This window comes from Protopterus annectens, chromosome 10.part0, assembly GCF_019279795.1.
Source record: "Protopterus annectens isolate FY-2018-M chromosome 10.part0, PAN1.0, whole genome shotgun sequence".
Lineage (NCBI taxonomy): Eukaryota > Metazoa > Chordata > Ceratodontiformes > Protopteridae > Protopterus > Protopterus annectens.
In genome coordinates, this window is record NC_056744.1 from 1,285,742,637 (window position 1) to 1,285,767,593 (window position 24,957).

The following is a 24,957-nucleotide window of genomic DNA, read 5'->3' on the forward strand; positions in this document are numbered from 1 at the left end:
CTGAGGTAATTCACACCAGCATGGAACATGATGGAGCCATATTTGTACTTGCTTTGGAGTGACCTGAGTGCATGTTTAATGTGGCAGAACCTGCCACCCAACAGACAGCTCAAAGTGTCCTTCTCCATGTTCAGCCTGGTGAGTGTGACATCAGTGTGTCTGACAATAGAGTCATCTATTACAAGTGTATTAGGGGTGTTTTTAGCCCTAAGGGCAGTGACCGTGTGGCACACTGACTTTGTGAACCATGTGATATGTGGGTAATGTCGTGGGGTAGCAGTTGTCTGGGTGTCTGCTTAGGAGGTCTCTGCTGCTTAGGCAGATATTATGTAGAGCCTCCGAGTATGTATTTGTGTGGTAATGTAGTTTGTTTGCTGTCGCTATAGATCTATGTGTGACAGAGTTGTGGTGTGTGTGGTTACCTTCACCACCTGATAGACTGTGCCGGTCATGGTTCGAGAGAGCTCAGCCTCCCGTTTGTCTATATAGTTGCATCTCCCACATATATCTGAGTTTGTTGGGAGGAGGTGAGGGTTGTCTGTGTACATAAGGCAGTTGCAACATTGCCTGAAAAGTCCCATATTCACCAGCTGGACTGGAGAGTACACGCAAAACCAGCCGTTGGACATGCCAGGATATTATGATGACATACTCTCTGTTGACTGATCAAAAGGGATCAGTAGGGTGTTAAGTGTGTAAAAGAGTATAACAGGGGTTTAGTGCTCAGGTATGTTGGTGTTTTTGAAATATTATCTGTGAAGGAGTCCAGATAGAACCATGACACTTCCTTCAGCTATGTCATACACAGCACTGTACACACATATATGTCCTGAGTCAGGGCCAACTGTACCTGACTGACAATGCCGACATCCTGTCAGACAGGTCCATACATACATACCCACCTCCCACTGACAAATGTCCCTATCATCATACCAAGAGATATCCCATATAGAATGGGTAAACAGCTCATTCTAAAGCCAAAAACATGGCATCACTTGGATGACATTGTTTCCCGATATGTGTCATAAGTGAACTACAGAACAAACAGACCCTGCACCTGAACAGTCTGTTGAGCCACACCCTCTCTACAGGATCTGAAACTGTTGAATGTGTTACAGCAACATATGGCACACCCCACAAGTGTTGGTGCACAACAGACCATGGGAACTATAGTCCTATAAGCCTATGACGTCTGATCTGAAAGGCCATTGAGTCCATCATGATTGAAGTCATGAACAGAGCTATTGGAAGCCAACAAACACACAGCCCTACCAACTGTGGTATGATCATGGGCAGATCATGGTTCCCAAACCTGCTAGACTGTTTGCAAGGCAGCCACCTAGGACACACATCACTGAAGGGAGCTACACATGTCCCACATAGACTCTGAGTAGCCCTTTATCAACATCACAGACACATGTTGTATCCGCAAATTCAACAACCTGTGCAAAAATATGTATTGTCATATGAAGGAATGGAAATTTGTCCACAGAGAGATCACACAAGCTAAGAATTGTGGAGTCCTGTTCAAGCTGTTAACACCTGCTGACCCACATGGTTCATTCCTGGGATTGCATAAAACAAAGTGCACACACATTACCATGTCCAGTCTGATGATGTCAGCATCCTACAAATACAGCAGGAGAAAATAAAGCACCCAGTAAAACATATAGCGTGTTGTGTTAATGCGTACTTCTGTAGTATTATAACATAGTTAGGTAGAGGTTTGAATCCTGCAATTGTTGTGTGTGTGTGTGAGAAGAGTGCCCTTTTTGGAGACTAGGTACACACATGAAAAGAGGTAGATTCTTCTTTGGCAAGTCTGATGATGTCAGCATCCTAGAAATATAGCAGGAGAAATGAAAACACCCAGTAAAGCATATAGCGTGTTGTGTTAATGCGTATCTCTATAGTATCATGACATAGTTAAGTAGGGGTTTGAATTTTGTAATTGCTCTGTGTGCATGGGGGTGTGTGTGCGATTTCTTGTGAGAGGAGTGCACTTTTTGGAGACTAGGAAAACACATGAAAAGAGGTAGATTCTTCCTTGGCAAGTCTGATGATGTCAGCATCCTAGAAATATATCAGGAGAAATAACAGCACCCAACAAAGCATGTAGTGCGTCATGTTAATGCGTATCTCTGTAGTATCATAACATAGTTAGGTAGGGGTTTGAATCCTGAAATCGCTGGGTGTGTGTGATTTCCTTTGAGAGGAGTGCCCTTTTTGGAGCCTGTGTAAACACATTCAAAGAGGTAATCTCCTCTTTGGCATGTCTGATGATGTCAGTATCCCAGAAATACAGCAGTGGAAATAAAACCTTCCAGTAAAGCATATAGCGCGTCATATTAATGCAGATCTCTCTGGTATCATAATCATAGTTCGGTAGGGGTTTGCATCCTGCAATTGCTGAGTGTGTGTGTGTGTGTGACACTGTTGGTTAATGTGTTGTGGGTTTTGCTTTTACAACTGTATGACATATCAGTAAAACAACAGTATGTGCATTGCACACTTCCAGTATCTGTGTGGCACATACATATATGTACACGTGACCTCAATGAGTTCATAGGTGTGAAGCCTGCTTTCTACACAAATACATCTGTCACCATTGACAGTCTGTGCTGCTGCTTCTCAGACCTTAGGTCACATATGTATGTATGTGTCAAGGCAAGCCACTGTAGTGATCTGTGGCCTAGGTCATCTGTGTCACACACACCCATGACAGTTTCTATAGAATAGTGTGAGGGTTCATGCCTAGGGTATATGTCAGACATGTTTAAACACAACACAGTCTGTCAATAATGGCCATTCATTACAGGTGTACAACACCTCCATGGATATGCATACAGACCCCTTCATGGTTATGTGACGCACTGAGGGACATCAGCATACCTTTGGAAATGTGAATACCAAAGGACAGATGACATAACATGTGGCTGTATGTACACATTGGTACCCCTGCTACATGTTGTGGGCTATTAACAATGTGGTACTGTCAGGGATACTATGTATTGTAAATGTGGATGACTATGCTATAGTTGGCTTATAGCTTTACAGCATGTGTTGGTCAACAGGTATCTGTCTGTATGATACCCTTGTGGAGGATAAGTGTCTCATCTGGAGAATGCATTGTAGGCCACTGTATGCATTACCAGATCTGGACAGAGATATCCCTAGTGTGTTTGCTTGTACCTGGGACATCTACATGCCAAACAGGAGTGGTCCCAGGAATGAGTGGCGGCCAATACCACTGGTTACTGGTATAGTATAGTACCGGAAGGACTCAAATGCTACTGTGTATCCTACATCTGTGTGTCAGTTGTCAAGACATCAGCTAACGATTGGTTAAAGTCAGGCTGTTGAGGTTACGTATACTACCAGTATGCAAAACAATTACCGATATAAACAGTATCACCCACAGCATAGTGTCAAACCATGTCATACACACATGTGTTCCCAAGTCATAACATATGTGTAGTAAAATGCATACTGGCCACCAATAGGAAATATGAAGTGTTAACACTGTGTAATACAGGGCATGTCACCCTTCCCATGTGTCCACTATGCACATACATGCAGATGGTGCACCTTCACCATGCTCACAAAAGTACACCTGCAAATTTGTACTGCACACATCACACACATACCATCCACTCCCCAACACATGCTGCCAGTACCACACACATCAGCCAAGTGGCACATGGGCGGACAATACAGTATTGGAATTAACACTGGTGTAAACAATACTACATTGATAATCATAACTTTAATGCATCATGCCTGCTCAGATATACCTACAAGGATATCAGTACACTATGTTGACAATATGCTAACATTGCTACACTGCTATTAGGTCACCCTGTGCATCAGCACCATGTAAGCCTGTTCCTGCATCATTGTCACAGATGACAGGAGGTGGCACAGTTTCACCATATGCACAGGGTGTGTTATTGGTTTGCCAGAGCCTGACAATGACCCATCCAATCGACATGTATGTGTGTATGTGTGTGTGTGTGTGTGTGTGTGTGTGTGTGTGTGTGTGTGTGTGTGTGTGTGTGTGAGGGATAACAGTACATTATGGGTCAATGTTGGTGTAATGTGTGTGTGTATGTTTTAGCCCTAGGTGTTTGGTTTATGTTTGTGTGTCTGCATGCACACAGTTCCACCTTGTGGCTGCCACATACAGGTGATTGTGGGACAGTCATGAACTGTACCTGCCAGGCTGTACAGATCACTGTCTCCGGCCACGGACACAGTACCTGTGCCTGCCAGGGGTGCCACGGACAGTATCGGATACCAAGCCAGACTGGGTACTATCGTAAGAGGCAGAGGGATGTCGACTGGACCCATGTCCCTGCTGGGACTGGCCAGAACCACGTGAACGAGGTCATCTAGGATGGTCTATTGACAGCCCAGCCCCAACATTGCTGGGGCTGGAACTGCCACTACGGGAGCGGCTGGGACTTGTGTGTCGTCCACGGCGAGTGCCAATTGATGATGTTGCTGGCATACGTCCATGTTGACATCTCAGCCATCCTGCACTGTCCTGGCACATGGACATTACATTGCAGAGGACATCTAGTGTCTCCCCCCAACATCTATCAATGACCTGGGTGTAATTACGGATGGCAGCAGTAAGGTCACGGATACTGTCATTGACAGCAGTGTTGTGAGCCCTTTGCACCTTTAGTCCCTGCCTGGTGTACCGTTTCATATGTGCCTGTGCCTGCATTACAGACCGGAACATAGCTGAGGTTGTGAGACCTGTGGGGGCATGTCTGCCAGGGGCATTACAACCAGCAGTGCTCCCACGAGCATCCCTGGACATATGCCTATGTGGTACCGTTCCAGGTGTCTGGGTATAGCTGCTGTGTGGGGTTGCATGTGCCATAGATACCGCACTATCCTGGTCAATGCCTACTGTATGCTGTTCCTCCGCTAAGGCCATTGGTGTTGAGGGATGTATCGGCAGTATAAATGTGCGCATAGATGGGGTGGACAGCTGTGTACTGTCGATTGGCAGACCAACGACAGACCCTGACAAACCTGCCTGTGCCACTACACATGGGTCATCATGCCCACTATTTGTGGCAGTGACCTCATGTTCCCTGCTGCACTCATCCAATACCTCAGCACCTGTGAGAGGAAGACAGGAAACACACTTCACAATCTGTACAGGATGTTAGCGCACATGCACACATGAACACATGCACACATGCACACATGAACACATGCGCACATGCACACATGCACACATGCACACATGTACAAATGTACACATGCACACATGAACACATGCACACATGCACACATGAACACATGCACACATGCACACATGCACACATACACTACTCAGTCAAGTTGACACACACACACACACACACACACACACACACACACACACACACACACACACACACACCAACAGCAATACGGAACATATCCATTAGTGGTTGATGGTGCAGCACAGTATCACAAGCCAAAGAGTCCTATCACACGTGTCAGCATGCAGGATGTGTGTTGCTCAACAGCATGCAGTGCAAGTGTGGAGAGTCCTTGTTGATAACAGTATGCATGTCTTTCATGCATGTGTGTTGTTCAATGATTGGCCTCACCTTGGAACACAACGTGTACATGGACACAACATTGCTGTGCAAGTCTGGAACACTTTACAATGTCCTGTGCACCATCACTCATAGGTATACATACCATGGCTGGATGCACACAACTGTCAGGTGTATAGCAATGAATGCTATGTGTAGTACTGTAGTTACTGTAACTGGATGTAGTGTAGTACCATGAGCCGTTATCAGGCAGCATCATGCGGTCACTCAAGGCCACTAATGTATGTCACACTGGCAACTATCTTGCTATACCTGACCTGCACCACTTTGGCTACATTAACCATTTCCCAGCCAGTTGTTACATGGGTATATATGGTGTTCAATATGAAGCATTGCCTCACATGAATGTGTTGTGTGTTGAAGCGTGTCACACCGCCCCATTATAGTCCTCTACCCCCAGGTATAGTATGTGTGCTGTGTTGTTGACATTTGGGATACTGGAGTATGACCTTACAGCAGGTGTCTACATATGCCATGTGTATCAAATTAACACTAACTGCATATGACAAAGTGGTGTATGTTGTGTGCATGTGTATTGACTCTGCCTATACAATGTACACTACAGTGTACCACAACTGGTTGGGATGCTCTGTGTATTGCATGTGTTTGAGGTGGATACTCATGTTACTGGGATGTGCATAGTCCCACAGATAACATGCAGAGCATGCATTATGTGTAGGTGTTTTATATGTGTATATGGCCTACAAGTCTCCTATGACATGCACATGTTATATGCTATATTAAATGTAGAACACTCACCAGCATGGGTGTGCTGTCTTGCTATCACACCAGAGGGACCTACAAGGATATGAGACAGTTTGTCAGTGTCAACAACTATGGCATTGCTGCTGTGTGTTTGCAATTCCACAGTAGTACAAGAGGTGACAGTCACAGGCATACAAATTATGTTCCAAATTATCAGTATTGCATGACACCAGGCTCCACATCTTCTGAATACACAGTACACATCTGGTAAATGCATGTTCTAACAATTGATCTAACAGTAGTCTACAGATATGCCATGTTACCTGCACGCTCTGTATCTACGTGCTGGGTGACTCCGGCCTCCATGATGACGCATGTCTGTTGTACTGGTTGGCCAGGAGCCACCACGCTGAGGAGCAGCTCTTCCACTCTGGTGAGGGGGGGATGTGTTAATTTACCACCACCTGTGGCAAGCTGTTGTCTGTGGACATCGAAGGCATGCTGCTGGACATGTCTGATTAAATCACTGCAGTGATGGCGTACCTGCTCATAAGTCCGGTTATGCATGCCTACATCATTCATCCGACGGACAACATTCTGCCACATTGCAGTGCGTCCATGCTGGTCCTGGCTAGATCTGGAGAACAGCAGGTTATAATGCTGTACCAGGGCATCAAAGATGACCTCCTCCTCCTCAGGGGAATAGGCAGGCTTCCTGTTGTGAGACATATTCCTGTAAGACAATAAAACAGTAATTGTGAGCAAGTCATGTGGCACACTTAACATACTAAAATACAGAAATGCCATAGATAGCAACCTATTGCCTGTCAGTAGATACACACCTTTAATACCACATATGACTGCTCAGCCCACAACTGCCTGACAGTGCCTAGCACATACTATATTCCAAAACATATTCTGCACAGCAACAAAGTGGAACCAGTATGTAAGACTATACAACAGTACATGGTACACTCTATGTAACACAATGCACCACCTAGCCACAGTGGGTGTGTATGAAGCTAATGCATGCAGACATTTGTCATCCATTGAAATGAATGTTAAGTACAGTTTAAGTACTATCAGTACACCACGCTACTTGTTGATAGCAAACCCCTCAGTAACAAATGTGCACATTCATCACTATAGGTGACATACTACTGTAATACACTACACATGTTGCTAGATATGCACATATATCCTGTGACACTCATACCACCAAGGCCATGTTACAGGCATACCCACACACACATCAGACATACTTACAGGACACAAAGGTATGGCAACCCAGATCAGTTTTACCTGTGTAACATACAGTACTGTGTGTCAGCACCTACAAAACCTCATGCCTGAGGTTTTTAATGTGTGAGGACTACAGGTAACAAACAAAACAGTGTGTCCAAGCAATGTGGATATAAACCATACTGTGCTGTTTAGGCCTACAGCTTCAGGTAGTACTACTGTTCATACAGGATTTGTATTCACTAGTGTTACCAATCAATAAGCATACATGTACTGCTTAAGCCTACAATGGCACACTCCGGTCAACACCATGGGACTACGTCACACCGTATGCCTTACTGCTTTTCCTGCCTAGCAATAGCATACATATCCTTTGCTGGGATTTGAGCTACAACACTACATACCATGATATACACAGTTACCCACTAGGCTATCACAAATATATACAGCTTTGACACATTCGCCTACACATTCACCATCACACCCAGTCAACCTCACATAGCAAGTAATGCAACAAGTACATGTGTGTGTGTATCGGGTCCTAGGTAGCTAATAGGCTATTATCCATAGGGCCTATGGAAGCCTAGCCATATGGTACCCTGCCCTTCCACACCCATGTAATGTAGGTTCATGTGCCCCTGTCATGCAGCGCCACAGTGGTGACTCCCAGGTTGTGTTTCCTATCTCACACCCACTCATCATGATTATTCATGACAACTGCTAATGAGGACCTTCATTTGCTATTGATAGGTGGTTAGTTCCAGAGTACGATATGTGTCTGAGATGATAATGTACCACTCCAGCATGTTCTGCTTTTTCACATTACAGGGTTTAGATCAGTACAGTGTGTAGCTTGTACGAAGTTTAATCTGTATATATGGAGCATGTCCAACACCTGTGGGTTTGGCATAGCTTTGTATGTTAGGCAGAGGTTGCCTCTGGGTAGACGGTATGTGACACAATGTAGCTGTGGTTTTGTAAGACAGTCTGTATAGGGCATCTGTTTGAGTCTGGTAATACTCTTTGTGAGGTATGTGTCTGGTGTCTACTGTCACTGTGGATGTCTTCTGAGGTACATACCGACAGGGCCAATGTACTCTATGATGGGTGTTATGACTGATGAGTACAGTGGAACACTGACCTCTTATTCCATGGATGACACACCTTTTCTGATGACATGTGGACTGTACTCAGTTTACATGACTAGTGTGGTACTGTGATTATCAATAGGGACACTACTGTCCACCTTTGTCCTGTAGCCTCTCATCACACTTTTGGTGTTGAGTAGACTACCACCTATGTGGTAGTTTATGGGTACAGGGTTTTTAACAAGAGGGATGGCACTATGTTTACAACACTGAGCTTGGGCGTACATATGAACATCCATTGGTGTACATATAGATATACATATAGGCACATATACAGTCCACCTTTCATGGTGGGAATATCAATTATGCAAAGGTTGAGAGGGATGCAGTTATGTAATGATATTGCACAGTCTTGTGCAAAATGCATGGAAGGTAGTCTCAGCCCATGTACCTTTAGCAGGACCCCCTATCTGGAAGACTAAAACCTGAGGAATCATACCCACAGCGTTTAAACGTCACATGTCTTATGCCATTACTGTATGCTGTCTTGTTTGCCACACACTACCACCTACATATGAAAATGCACATAACAACTTGCAACAACATATAATTGTCCACCCTTCACAAACAGTTGCAATATGTCTCTTGCTCTATGCACATGTTCAGATGCTAATTTATCAGATACATACATATCTCTCCATATGTGTGTGCCATACACACACAGGGTCCACAGTGTTGTAAGTCCATACACCTCACGGATGACCTGTTGGGCCTTGCTACAACATGGACAGTTGTCACATGTGTGCATACAGTAATAGTACAGTGAGTATATATAGCTGCAAATGCTAACATTACTATATTAGCCTGGTACAGCAGTTGCCAATGCTAAGCTACAAAGTATGTTACTATCATGCATGTCATACTCTGTCACATCCAAGTTTATATAGGTGTTTGCACTACTCCCCCAAACTGCCATTATACGCAGTACTGTACAGACCATAGATAACATGTTCAGATGTTCGACATATAATGCTGAGATACATATGTCACAGTTATGTCCCACTGCACACAGCTACACACTAATTTGTCCATGGCAGTAGTTATGCATGGCATCACTGCATACATACCTACTGCTGCCACGTATGCATGTTTCTGAGTTTGTACAGTACTATTCATAAACATCTACTACTTGTCGGTAACTACAAATCTGTTACATACCTGTTACTCACTGTCAGGTCCATCTATGTATGCTTTTCAAGGTTTTGTTTTATTTATTAAGTAAAGTTTTTACTTATTTGTTATTATTGGTTATTAATTAAGTTTTTTTTTCTTAATTAATATATTTTGGTTTTACAGGAGTAAATATAATATTTACTTAAGTAAGGTTTCTTTATTAAGTAATAAAGTTTGTCAGTAGTTGCTGACACGTGCAATGTAATGATTGCATGTGGGGATAGCAAGTACAATCTGCTTTTATAGGTATCTGGGCATGTGCATGTGATGTCCTCTGCACCAATTGGTGCCCAGCATTTGGTAAATGCATACAGCCTGCTGTGTGGTAATTGCAGTACTCACTGTCATAGCAACCCAATGCTATAAATTGCTAAGGTATGTAGGCGTAGCCCTTTCAGATTTCCAGAGTGGGGCCCATGCTTGTTTGCTGTGGACACTGTTGTTTAAGTCAGAATGTTGGTATACTTCTTATATCTGAAGCTAGAGGTGTAGACAGTGATGTACATGTTGTACTCAGGCCTGACTGTTGCCACTTGAAGTACAGAGCTATCAGTGTAGAGTTGAACTCACCCCTACAAATGCTTACACAACATTTATGTGACTATGTAGTTTATTTCCTACTCATATAATTAACTGCCATACAAATGTAGTTATTGAGAAGTATTCTTTTAGCACATTAACTGTTTGTGAACTGTTATACTCTGAATATTAATGTACTCACTTCTGCGGGGTTTGTGGTTTTATTGTTGACATTAGCACAGGGTTCACAGGACAACTGGACAATTCCAGTACTGTGTATGCCTACCTACATCCTTAGTAGACCCTAAACACACAAGTGTATTTAAAGTGTGGGCGGGGGTTGCTGACATACAGAGAGCATTTTGTATTATTGTGTGAATGTTATCTTACTGGACTTAAAGGATTGGTGTGTACCTGTTGATTTATCAAGGCAGGTGGTCTGTCTGCATAGTTCCCAGCTGTGAGCCTATCCAGATGGTAGTCAAATGTTACACTGTTATTCTTTGTCTGTGCAACCCACAGGTGTTTTCATCACTAGTACAATGGCATTGTTACAGTCAGTTGCTACCAGTACATGGCTACAGCCTTTGGTATTTCTGTGTTGTACTCCTACATAAGGGTATGTTTGTGGAAGTCCTACCACAGCTATTTGCAGAGTGTATAACAGCAGGATAGCTGACAGCCTGTGTGTTTGTGCCTCTGCCAGGCCTATGAAACACTCAGATACATCTTTGCATGGAGTCAGGGATAGGTAGTTAAATGTGAAGTACACCTTACACATAATAGAGGCAGTAAAAGTCTAGACTTGTGTGAAGCAGTGCATATGGATTTGTACTCCTTTTATGAAGTACAAGCGGTGTCTACTGTTATTATTATCAGTATTCATTGTGTAATACCCCACCTTTCTGACTGACGTCAGTACTTTTCAGAAGGATTCAGAGGGACACAGCTTAAATAAGTTTCACAATCAGGGACATCCCTGTAAAGTAGCCACAGTTAGGTAGTATGACCTCTGCCCTAATCAGATTTGCCACTGTTTGTCCTGCTATGATACTGTGTGGGGGTTGTAAAGTGCCTCTGTAACTTTATTTTCTGCTAGAATGGCTGCTTCTCATATCACACTCATGTAATGCATTTCACAACAATTGCTGGTAAAGATCCACAAAACAAGCTTTGTGTTATGGCCTTCCTATTTTTCCTTTACATTCAGTCATTGAAATGCATGATATATTTATTTGAGCACCAGGTTATTGTACATCTGCTGTGGCTTAGTGGTAATTCATGCAGTCTATTGTGTCAATAGTCTGGGGTTCGAGAGTGGCAAAGGTATTTTCTTTTGCTGCTGAGCAGAACAAGAGCCCTGACATAGAGTGACTAAGGCACTTTAAGCAGTTGTAAGCGGGTTTGAGTGAGTTTGCGCAATGCTTAGCAATACTTAGCTAAGCACACAAATGCGCACACTCACTTAAACCCACTTACTACTGCTTAAAAGTGCTTACTCCCACTAACCCCCGTGCTAATTTCTTTGAAAGAAAAGAAAATGGGGAGATAGGAAAGTGGTGAAAAAGGGGGCAAAAAGAAGGAAAGACAGCAGGAAAACAAACTCGGGATGTGCAAGACGGGTGTAGGGAAGGTCCATAGCTGCCCATTTCTTTACGAGCAACAGCTGTGCATATGCAATAAATTTGGAGTGACATTTGAAACTTTCCACCCCTGGGAGAGGGGTGAGGACAACAAAGTATGTTGTACTGGTGAGGACATGTGTGCGAAATGGGCAGCTATGTATGGGGCATAATTTTTTTGTGGGTACAGATTGCCCTTTTCTTTTTTCAGGTGAGAGTGGAAAGTGAGGTAGAGGAAGTAGGTATGTTTGGGGAGGTAGGTTGGGGAGGTAAACAGACAAGACAAACAAGACGCATACAGGGGCGGTGTATGACACATGGGGTGGGTGAACACAATTGACGGGGAGGGATGTTTGGAAATCACAAGCCCATGAGCCCACAGATGGTAACAGTGGAACTGAGATCCCACCCATGGGCAGTCACTACTGCACCTTCCCAGCCCCGAGGGTGGCTGTGCTGGGGGCTGCGTAGGATGAGCAGGCTGAACTGTGAGACATGCCACTCTCGCCTCGAGCTGGCGTAGGGGATCAGTGACTGAACACTGGATCTCCCTACGCACCACAACCCGGACCCTTCAAAGGGTGACAGGTGGCCCTTCTCCACCCATGCTTGCACGGGGGGGATGAGCCCCATCCCCTGCAGCACTTCCACCTGAAGGTGGCACAGGACCAATGGAGGAGGGGAGCCCGGGCTGGACACTGGACCTGCTGGTGCCAGGTGCACTCGCTAGCTGAGGAGGGACAGGTGGGTCCGCTGGGACCGGCCTTCCCATACATTCTGTGATTAGATGTGTTTAATTACAACATAAACAACAGCATTCCAAATTAGTTGTAACAGCATGCAGTAATATTCCCATTAACCCAACACACCAAGGTTCCAATAGTTGAATAGCAAGCATAACACATGCATATATTGAATGACAGTGGACATTCCAACAGCATGCAGGGATGATTGGTGGCAACAGGCCACCATGATTGTGGTGTTTGAACAGGGCACATGCATCAAAATGAATGCAGATATTTATAGAACAACAGGACATATGTCCCAACAAATGTTTGAGATTACACATATCCATTGAGGTGTGGAATTGCATGGTTTATGCACATACAGTAGGGTGTAGAAAGAAACCTCAATTAACATCTTATAAGTACTTTTAGTCTACATTACATTCCTAGTGACTGCAGGTGTATATCCCCTACATGTGTTATTACACTTGCCAACATGCATTAGGTTGTGTAATGGGTTTGGCTAGTTCATTATATACCTGACCTATATCTGACATACTAACTGTCCAAGATGCAGATGTTACTGCTACATATTTCTTGATTTTATTTATATTTCTTTATCTACATATCTACATATCTGGATGTGTTCACATGACATTTTCAGTTCAATTTGTACAAAACCCTGCATTTCTTGTAGCACACTCACATTTCTGGGGAACAAATTAACAAGCTACTCGTGTTCCAGATTTACTTATGCATGCCAGCCAGTAACTGACTGTTGAGGACTGTATATATGCTTCACAGCTACTAGCACTTCCATCACCCACTTTAGATGGGACAGCCCAACTGTGGGTTGCCAGCACTTATTAAAACAGTACTATTTGTATAATGCAAGGGTACAACAACATTTCAAAGTAAGTGACACAGACACACTCCAGGTTTTATACCTTTATTATTTACATTACACACTTTTCCACAGGCTCGCTCCTTTATTTGATATTACAGTGCATATGGAAGACAGACATATTATACCTTTATTAATAGGTTAGAACACTCTTTTTCAGGCTCGCTCACTTATTTTATATGACAGTACCTGCACAGATATTATTCCGGACATATTTTACCTTTCTTAATGGGTTACTAAACTCTTTTTCTGGCTCTCTGACTTATTTTATATAACAGCACATGCGGAGGACTTATTCAGGGCATTTTATGGATGTATTACTGGACTACAACACTTTCTTTCAGGCTCTCTCCCCTATTTTATATAACAATACATGCAGAATAATCACTAACCTGCCTGGTGGCACAGCCTATCTGCATAGACTTGCTGATTTGCAGCATTGTCACCTGCAGCTGTGAAGTAAATGAAGGGATGTTGAGACATATCTATCCATTATACAGAATCAATTACCATTTCTTACATACTGCATTCCATGGTTACCTACTCAGTTGTAGGGCATCTTGCATCCTGCGAGCCTCCTGTATCCATTGGTTTAGTAGGTCCTGCTTCCGTCTCTTCAGATCTGCATGGTGGTGACGGATCTGCTCACCAGTCTGAGGAACACCTGTGACACTGGTGAGGTCATGAGCTAACCAGTTCCAAGCCTCTGCCTTGTACTCTGTCCCTTGGAACTGGGCCTGCAGGAGTCTTGACTCATGATGGTGGACAAGGAGCCAAAGCATGTATTTCGACTCCTTGATGCCCCAACGTTGCACTTGGAAGCATGTATCCTATCCAGCACCAGCCATTCTAACTGCAGATGGGAGCTACAATCAGTTATGGTGAGTATTCCCGCTTATGGGGCTTAAATATGCTGCATTTCCCGCACTTTTTTGTGATTGGTCGTTTTTGAAAGTTCTCGGCTGACTGCAGACCTGCTTAGTAATGGTTAATCTACCATTTATAAGTATATTTATGTTAACAGTGGTTGCTTATTCTAAGCTGTCATGGCTTAGTCATTCAGTACTTTGATTATGGTGCACAGAGTCCTGGGTTTGAACCTTGTCATTGCATTTTATTTTACTACTGTCCAGACAGGCTAGGGGATGTGGCTGTGTTTAGGCAACTTTGCTCTACGTTGCTCCACGTTGCCCTACGGTGCTCTGGTTGGCGTGATGCGCACCTCCGCCAAACCGATTGCGCTGGGTAAAGCACTATTTAGCTATAGGCAACTACATTGCGCTGGGTAAAGTGCTATTTAGCTATGGGCAACTACATTGCGCTGGGTAAAGTGCTATTTAGCTATGAGCAACTCTATTGCGCTGGGTAAAGCACTGTTTAACTGCGGGCAATTATATATCAGGATCCTTTATAAATATATATTTTGTTCACTGATACATAGGCCATTTCACTGCTTTTTAGTAAAATTTTAATCATATATGTTGGGTATTATTTCATATACTAATTTAAAACATAAATAGGAAGGGGAGTGGTGGGACTCAAACCGTGAATGCCTCCTCTTTGTGCGAATGCTCTACCATTACGCTATTGCTATTTGGTGTAATTTGCATAAACATTCCTTCTTATGCTCTTCCATGTCGGGATTGCTAACTGCAGCTAAGCAATGGGCACACCCATGCACACACGTGCAAATACAGGCAGCTATTTCGGGAATTAGAAAAAAATAAAATTAATGTTTTACTTTTTATAACTGTGCTGGGGGTTTACAATGTCAGGGAGTGTGGTGTTGGGTACATGGACATTTGAGCGGACTCGCTCTTGTGTGTTTACATTTTGCATTTCGGACACTTGCAGCGGCATGGACATTTAGACTGCTCAGCAGTCAGACACGCCCCCTGCTTTCCTGCATGGTCCGTGAAAGACTTGCAGTTGGGTCAGCATGCCCTCATGAATATTCATGGCATGCTGATGTCATACCATTCAACTGCAGCCTCCGAGTAAGACTTATTTAGTCTTACACTGAGGGTTCGTGTATCCGGGGGACTATCTGTTTAATAAAGTTTGTGTGCCTATTGTACTTTATGACATATCCCATGTGATGCCTTTCCTCATTACTCCCAGTATTCCTCCTTAGCATTGGAGAAGTAGGGTGCACCCACATCTTCACATTTAGAAATAACATAGTTCCTGTTCCTAACAGCTCTGTATTGTATACTCTAGTTACAAAGTCTAATGTCATATTATCTATCTCTTGCATAAAACCATCACCTTCTATGTTCAGCCTGCTAGCCCCCAGGAATTGACTATGAACAACACTATTATAAACAAATATAGGATCCATGCTATCATAATGAACATGTAACCAAAACTGAAGAAACTGAGAAATGCAAAACTGACAAACCGCAGGTGAAGAAAACAAGCTGGAGTTGCAGGACAATAATAAATTCAAGTAGCGTAGGTAGTCTAAAAATCCAAATGCGTTTATTTCAGCACAATCACGTTAAACACACAAAGCGGTTTTCGTCCCAGCAGTGCCGGAACTTCATCAGACAAACAACTTCCTTTCCCACTGTTACCTTTATACGGGTTAACAGTTGTCTACAATTAATCATTTTAAAACGCCCGTAACACATTTAATTCTTGACATAGGCAATAGTGTTAAAATAATGGACAATAAAATCGTGATATGCTAACAAATACATGAGTCCTATGCGTCTTCTTTGTACAATACTAAATTACATGTAACAAATAAATCGTTACGGTAATACATAATGTATTTTACACCCGTAGCTAAACACAAAGCCCGCTTTATGTAATAAATGTATTTTTACACTTCTATATTCAACATTTATCTAATAACACGTGTTTTAAACTATATAGTAAAGTGTGTTAAAAATAATGTTGAGAATATGTGGTACATACTTATTAAAATATGTGTGGCACCATTCTAGTTAAAAATGAACAAAAATAGTTGGGTTAGGCTTCCCCTACCCAATTATTTTATGATCAGTTAATAACCATAATGTATTTGATGTATTAAATATCATCAACCCATTTAATTCCGTTAAAAACAAGTGTATAATAATATAATATCTATAAATATGTAAATATAAAAATATATAAAGATGTATATAAGTGTTCTAATCCATAAGGATAGATAAATACATTATTTATTGTTTGAACATATTTTACTAAGTTCTTGACAACCTATTTTATAAATAATTTATTTGTTATCACGAGTAATAATTATTGGTTGTATAGATACTCAATAAATTCAATGTTTAATAACCAATCCATGCTAGGTGTGTGTAATCCTCATCTAAATAAACTTTTAATTTTAAGAATACATGCTATAGAAAAAAACTCATTCAGGCCTGGGTGACTACAGGCCATTAGTCTTATTTGCCATTTAAGTTCACTTCTCTCGAGTTCGAGTTTCAATAAGTTGTCATTTACAAACCCATATTTATTGTAGTTTTGCACAATTTGGTTTATTACCATGAATTTAAATGTGTGCCCTGGGTTCTTTGTACAATGCCTAGCCAGGGCATTGTCATCCTTATTTTTCACTATGGCATAATAATGCTCATATATCCTATCACGTAATCGTCTATCTGTTTTGCCCACATAGAATGAGGGGCACTTGGTACATTGAGCTAGATAGACTACTGCCCTAGAATTACAGTTACATGATACATTAACATAGAAGATTTCATTTCTAATGTTAAAGTTTTCAGATGTATCTATATGTTGGCAGTATTTACAACTACCACATTTCGTGGTGCCTCTTTTAGATTTCTTTGTTTTGGGGTTTATTTCTAATAGCTTTTTTAAATTGTAACCCCTCCTGTATGAAATCATTGGGCCAAAATTAAAAATATGTGATAGGTCTTTATCTAAAGATAAGAAGCGCCAATATTTTTTCACTATTTTACCTATGTCTAATGCCTCTATACAATAGGTAAATGTAAAAGCAATAGTGAAATCCTGTTTGTTTTCTACTAATTCAATGGATTCATGTTCGACAATGTCTGTAACCATGACACCTCCTTGTTCTAAGTTGTTGTCATATCTTAATAAGATGTTTGATCTAGTTTCAGTGTTTAAGATTGGTTTATATGTTCCCTTATTTCTTTTTTCACATATTCTCAACATTATTTTTTAACACACTTTACTATATAGTTTAAAACACGTGTTATTAGATAAATGTTGAATATAGAAGTGTAAAAATACATTTATTACATAAAGCGGGCTTTGTGTTTAGCTACGGGTGTAAAATACATTATGTATTACCGTAACGATTTATTTGTTACATGTAATTTAGTATTGTACAAAGAAGACGCATAGGACTCATGTATTTGTTAGCATATCACGATTTTATTGTCCATTATTTTAACACTATTGCCTATGTCAAGAATTAAATGTGTTACGGGCGTTTTAAAATGATTAATTGTAGACAACTGTTAACCCGTATAAAGGTAACAGTGGGAAAGGAAGTTGTTTGTCTGATGAAGTTCCGGCACTGCTGGGACGAAAACCGCTTTGTGTGTTTAACGTGATTGTGCTGAAATAAACGCATTTGGATTTTTAGACTACCTACGCTACTTGAATTTATTATTGTCCTGCAACTCCAGCTTGTTTTCTTCACCTGCGGTTTGTCAGTTTTGCATTTATCATAATGAACATATTGTGTTGACTGAACATTTTTCTTTAACTGTACATATCAAAACAACCATTTCTGAAATCTACATCAGTGTATACAGAGCTAATGTTATCTGTCAAGCTCTTAACTTCAAAGCATAAAAAAATCTGTATTCGCTTGTAAATCAGCAACAAACTGATGTAATGAGTCCAAATTTCCAGCCCAAATAAGAAAGATATCATCCATAAAACTTTTATAGAATACTATATTACTATTCAAATATTTTGCATCAGTACCATAAATATGCATCTCTTCCCATCTAGTGAGAACTATGTTAGCATAGCTATTCACAGTGGGGTACCCATAGCTACCCCCAACTGTTAATGAAAGATCTCCTCATTAAACATAAAAATATTATTATTGAATACTATATCCAACATTAAACAACAAAGTTCTATTTTCTCATTTGAGAAATTACTATGTTTACACAGAAATTCTTTCACAAACTCAATACCTAATTCATTAAGAATAACCATGAAAAGAGACTTTATGTCCATTGTGACTAACATAATGTTCATTACTTCATTTCTTTGTGTCCATTCTTATAACTGAAACAATAAGTCATTCATTAAAGCATTTCATTAAAGTGTTTTATGGTTGGACTCCTAGCTTTTTCTTTTATTGTATTGACTTTTGCTTGTTGGGGTTTATTTGGATACCTCCTAGAGTTTTTGCTTTGGTTGCACAATAGTCATGCAGCATTCCAGTGACCAGTCTTTGCCACTGATTACCTTGCTGTCCAAGTCAGTCTCGGACTCCCAGTGAATTCCAGTATCCCACTCTTTCCCATTGGTTACCCTTCTGACCACATAGGTTATACTGCATACCAGCACCCCAGTCTTTGCTACTGGTCACTCAGCTGCTAATATCAATCTCTCTCTGCATACCAGCCTCCTAATTTTTGCCCTTCATTATCATGCTCACTACATCAGCCTTGCTGCATTCTTGTCCTCCAGTCTTTATCGGTTACCCTGCTGTCCAAATTACTCACATTACATTCCAGTGTCCTAATCTTAACCACACTAAATCTGCCATTCTTGTCTTGAAATCAGACCATTGCTAATTTTTGTATTTCAGTAAAGCAGTAATCACATTTTTATGTCAATGATTATCTTGAGTGCTAACTCTTTCTTTAAACTACCTAAAAATAATAACGTGTAGAAGCTGTTGCCAAAACAACAAATGGCACTAGAGAATAGTAAAAAAAACTTTATCCAACATTAAGCACTTTCATCTCTCAAGTTTCAGGGCTTCATCAGAACAACAGCAGCACATAAAGACAAACTTTTAAAATGCAACTCCTCATCACAAGCATTCAATTCATTCAATCAGTATTATGATCTTATTAAAAAAACTAATGCAATTAAATGAACTACTCTCTCTTAAAGGAACATAGTTGTTAATGTATACTACTAGCAAAACATGAAATTACATCATAATCAAAGTAAATTTATGTTACAACCCACTCTTAATACAATAACATTGTGCCAGAAAACATCATACTTATCAAATAGTAAATGATTTGAGCTTTCCAATACTAGTTATATGTACATATTCATTAAGTCCTGGCTGGTTGTAAGCATTCAGTTTAATTTGCCAGTTCAACTCCATATATTCTAATAAATATTTCCAATGGCCTCCCTGTGTTTTTCTTTTCAGTTTATCTAGTGCCAGAAATACAAAAAAGTGTGTAGGGTAATTTTGAATATGTTTATATAGGGCAATTTTGCAATTCTTATGTTTATCATACATATATTTGTATATATGTTCTCTCAGCCTTCTCACAGTTTTCCCTACATAAAAGCTAGGACTTAGTTGACATAAAGCTAATTATGCTGACCCCATTGAGTTCCAATTACAATGAAAGGAGGTTTTAATCAGAATTTCATTAACCACCACAGAATATTTCAAAAAATGTATCGACTTCCCATTGGTTACAGATCAAGGGCCAGATTCACGAAGGCTTGCACAGAGTCTAAGAGTAGAGTAAGACTCCATGCAGCCAACATGTCCACCGAGCAATCCAGGAACAGCCGGTAGGGGCATGCAAGAGAGCTCCTAAAACAACTCTTTTACGGACAGGGCTAGGATATGCAAATTATCTCAATTGCTGGTGAAAGCTGTGCAAATGAGGTAAATTTGCGATCCAGGAAACCCAAACCTGTCCGAGTAAGAGTAGTGTTATTTGCAGAAATGTACTCCGTTGACAACTGAGTACCATTCTGCAAATAGCAAAACGGAGCTGTGACAGCTCCCAAAAAAGGATGCATCCAGTTGAGGAAGCATGCCAATGGCCAAAAATATGGCCATTGGCATTGTTCACAGATGCAAAATAAAAATAAAATAATTTTGTTTTATCCCGATCTCCAAAGTTTATGCGTAGCGTAGAGCCGCACAAACGTGCTGTGCTCTAAAAACCAGAAAACCAATAATTAAAATCCACAGATATGGATTTTATTGTAATTCTTAATTTACAATGCAAGGGAATGGCAGGCTGAAGACAACATGGCTACCGAGTAGAGGTTGCTAAGGGGGGAAGCTCAGTCTAAGAGATGTAACCAAGCATTAGTAGGCAATCCTATGCAAATGAGTGTAAGGACAGTGAATCCCAAGTTTACATAGCAAATGAGCACAGTCAATGGAGTGTAGGAGTAGGATAAGGGGAGTATCAGAGTAGAAGATAGGTGACATCATGAGGGGGGTATGTATGAAAGAAGTGAAACTCATTGGAGCAGAGTGACATGTGTTTGCTGTCAGTTACTCATCACTGGAAGAGGTGTGTCAACAGGTACCCTAGCTAAAGGCAAGAAATTGAAGGTGTATGCCATGGATGACACTAAAGTTTCTTGTTGAAGTGCTTGCAACATGTTTGCGTGCGGGTGCGCGCCTGTATATCCGAGTAAGACTGTGTGCATGTGTGTGGCCTGTGTGCGCGCGTTTAAGCCGGAGTAAGCATGTCTAAGGTTGTTGAAATGTGTGTAAGCGCGTATGCACCTGTGTACGCATGTTTTAGCAAGAATAAGCAAGTTTTAGTCCGTGTAAGCATGTGTGCGTGCTTGTGAGCTGGTGTGAACGTGTTTGCGCTTGTGTGCATGGTGTGCCCCCCTGAGGAAACAGAACGGGAAAAGGAAGCACAACAAATAGTAGGAAGTTAACCAGGGAGTGCTAACAGAGCTAGCAGGTGAAAACAATCAGAATCAGGCAATTACACAGGCAGTACACTAGCCCAGCCCAGCCCAGCCCAGCACTTAAAACTCTGCAAACACCTTTCCACCATGTTTTCCTCAGAGACACTGCAACACTGCAGTAAACTAAGAGAAGTGAAAACTTAAAAAGCTTTATTGAGATAAAAAATGTTAGGGGCTGCCATTGCTGTTATAAGGTGACATATGCAACATGCTGAGGGTGGTGACAATGCGAATGCTGCTGGACAGCCCACAGTGAGGAGACGGAGAAGAGTGTACAGGCCCAGGGTAACCTATCAGGGGCTACATGAGCTGGAGGTAGTGGAGCACTATAGAGTGGACAGAGACCTCATGCAGCAAATTGTTGGGCTGTGCAGGCCATGCCTCACACACAGAACCAACAGAGGGGAACCCATCCCAGTGGAAACCAAGGAATGTGTTGGCCTAAGAATATTAGCAACAGGTACCTTCCAGAGACCAACTGATGATATGATGGGGATATCACAGGCATCAGCATCCAGGGTACTGTACCAGTTCCTGGATGCCATGTCAGCACATGTCGGTGATCATGTATATTTCCCCACTTCCCATGAGGTATTGGCCAGCAATATGCGTCTCTTCCAGCAAATAGTGGAATACCCTCAGGTAGTGGGTGCAATAGACTGCATGCACATACGCATCAAAGCACCAGCTGGTGAGCGGGGTAGGGTCTACTTTAACCGCAAGGGCTTCCCCTCCATCAACTGCCAGGTCATGTGTGATGCCCAGGGCATAATATTGAATGTGTGTGCTGGCTGCCCTGGAAGCTACCATGATTCCCATATCTGGCATCTGACACAGCTGTTTTTACATACAAGAAACCGGAACACAAACAGTGAACTGTTTGATAAGATTCTTTAATTCTGACACAGCTGTACCAGACATTTGCCAATGGGGACATTCCTCATGGTCACCTAGTGGGGGATGCTGGCTATGCACTGAAGCATTGGCTGTTGACACCCATCAGAAATGCACACACACCTGAACATGAATGCCATAATGAGGCACACGCACAAACACAAAATGCAATTGAGCGTGTGTTTGGGCTGCTCAAGTCCCAGTTCTGGTGCCTGGACACATCTGGTGGAGCCTTGCAGTACTCACCAACTACATGTACCCAAATTGTCATGGTATGTGCCATGCTACATAATATGATCCTGTGTAAACAGCTGCAGCAGGAGCAGCATAGGCCCGGGCCAAACAGCCCCCCACCATTGCCATGGCCATCACAGGCAGAGCGTGACTTAGAGGAGGAACAACCTGAGCCTGCCCCAGTAGGAAGAAGGAGGTGTGCCCAGTATGCTCTGGCCTTGGCAAAGAGGCAATGCATAGCACATACACTGGCTCAGTAGGAACCCTGGAAATGATACCTCTCTCTGACTCGCACATATAGTAAAATGGATGCCAACTTGACACTACCTGTTTTCAAACATATATAGGGAGTGTAGTATGTGCATCTGACATAGGCAGCCCTGCAGCACCACCTGAGGCATGATTGCCATGTATTAAGCAATATAAAGCAGTGCTAAACAGCCTTTACCACTATTTATTATATGTAATCAAAATTGCACACACTAACTAGCACAACTTTGGTCAATGTTGATCAACATTGGGCAATGTTCAGCAATGCTGGTTAACATTGAGCAATGTTGGACAAGCTTGGTCAAAGTTGGGCATAGTTGAGCAAAAGCAGGTAAACATGCTCATATTTGCTCTACTGGCCCTTAAGCAGTCTGGTCTGCTCAGTATAAAAATATAAAGCAGTGACAGTCCTCGAACCCAGGATACTGTGCACTATAGTCATACTACTGAACCACTAAACCATGACAGTATTTCACTGGTCAGTCTGTATGAAGAAATGTTGATAAGTCTATGCAAAGTATCTCATGGAAACTCTGCAGGCACAGCATAATCCCTGTCGAGTTATGACACAAAGGTGAGCCCTGCAGTAAAAATAGAACCTGATTTTCAACACACATATAGTATAAATGTTAATATTGGTCATGTTCACACACATTAACAAATGTAGTGGACTTCAGGCAGCATCATACTGAAAGGTCACACTGGGCATGCTCGCACACTTGAATAAATGAGACAAATGTCAGGCAACAAAACACTGAAAGGCCAAACTGGGCATGCTCACACACTTAGGCCATGTCTGAGTACAGCAGTGGACCACACATATCCAGCAGTTGCATGTGTTAACCCAGGAACCTCTCACTATTCACCAATCTGCCTTGTGCACACAGTTATATGACAACAGACACATATATAATATATTGGAACCCTGTCATAATCAAATATGTACTACAGATACTTAGGTTGTTCATAGAAAGTGGGAAAGCAAAGAAGATAAAAAACCTGCAATCAGTATCATTAATAAACAATGTGCACTCCAAACATTCTCATAGGTTCATAGGTTGATACTAGACTATCTGCCCTAGGGCATTTATAAGCCTAGCCAGAGTGTGTTTGGCTTTCGCAACCCTGTTAGATTAGTAGACTGTGCCTGTGAATAGTAGGTCACACAAGATAGCCCTTTTATGGTTAGTTTATTGTGCTTCTGTCTAGCAGGGACCCAGAAGAGATACCAGGGGTAAACATACGGTCACCCATCCACTCATCAAGATTTCTCCTGTAGAGGGTCAGTGAGGGGCTCTGCCTATGCGGGACTGGGATCTCATTCCAGAGTGAGGGGAGCCTCTGGGATATGTATCTGTCCCTTCAGCATGTCCTATTAATATCTGTGCTGAGGTTTAAGTCCCTGGACCGTGTAGCTCTAAGGGATTCGGATATCCTGAGGTGGAGCATGTCCATTAATTCTGGGTTGGACATGGCTTTAAACATCAGGCACAGATCGCATCCGAGTAGGTGGTAAGCAACTGAGTAGAGCTGGAGTTACTTTAGCCGAACTGTGCAGGGCATCTGCGTGAGTCCCTAGATCCACTTAGTGAGGTACTTTTGTGGCCATTACAGTTGCTGCAGGTGTTGGGTAAGGTACATCCCAAATGGGGCATTGTATCCAATCATGGGCCTGATGAGTATAGGGGCACAATGACCTCACTTGATCTAGATGTGAAACCTTTTGGGATAGGGTGGGCTATATAGAAGGTCTCTCTAACCACATTGGCAACGTGATTGTCAAAGGCGAGATTACTATCTACTCAGGTCCCCAAATCCCTAACAACTTCTTCCATACTTAATGGATTACCACCTATGTGGTAATGTGTGGGCACTTTGTTATTCCCAAAGGGGATGACTATGCATTTAATGGCATTTAGCTGTAGGCCATGGCTCTGACACCAGTTATCCATCTCTGTGAGACCCTTTTGGAGGATGCTTGTGCCAGCTGGAGAGTCGATTATGGCA